Source organism: Cucurbita moschata, unplaced genomic scaffold, assembly GCF_002738365.1.
Source record: "Cucurbita moschata cultivar Rifu unplaced genomic scaffold, Cmos_1.0 Cmo_Scf00042, whole genome shotgun sequence".
In the NCBI taxonomy this organism is placed as follows: domain Eukaryota; kingdom Viridiplantae; phylum Streptophyta; class Magnoliopsida; order Cucurbitales; family Cucurbitaceae; genus Cucurbita; species Cucurbita moschata.
The window spans coordinates 260052-260809 of record NW_019268558.1 but is presented as its reverse complement, the minus strand read 5'-3'; positions in this window follow the sequence as shown (position 1 = coordinate 260809).

Below are 758 nucleotides of genomic sequence, written 5' to 3'. Positions count from 1 at the left end.
GAGATAACACTCAGGGTTGGAACAGGAGAGGTTGTCTCAGCAAGATCAGTGGGAAATTTAAAGTTGTTTTTTGGAGATAGATTCATTATATTAGATAATGTACTTTTTGTTCCAGGAATGAAAAGAAATCTAATATCAATCTCTTGTTTATTAGAACAGTTGTATAAAGTATCTTTTGAAATTAATGAAGTGTTCATTTGCAAAAGAGGTATTCATATTTGTTCTGCAAAACTAGAAAACAACTTATATATGTTAAAACCGAGCAAAACAAAAGCTATTTTAAATACTGAGATGTTTAAAACAGCTGAAACTCAAAATAAACGACAAAAGATTTCTCCTAATACCTATCTTTGGCATTTAAGACTAGGCCACATTAATCTCAATAGGATTGAGAGATTGGTTAAAAGAGGACTTCTAAATAAGTTAGAAGACAATTCTTTACCTCCATGTGAGTCTTGTCTTGAAGGTAAAATGACTAAACGATCATTTTGCGAAAAAGGTTATAGAGCCAAAGAAACCTTAGAACTCGTGCATATAGATCTCTGTGGTCCAATGAATGTCAAAGCACGAGGAGGGTATGAATATTTCATCAGTTTTATTGATGATTATTCAAGGTATGGCTATTTTACCTAATGCATCACAAGTCCGAAGCTCTTGAAAAATTCAGAGAGTATAAGACTGAGGTTCAAAATCTATTAGGTAAAACTATTAAAACACTTCGATCAGATCGAGGAGGAGAGTACATGGATTTAAGATTT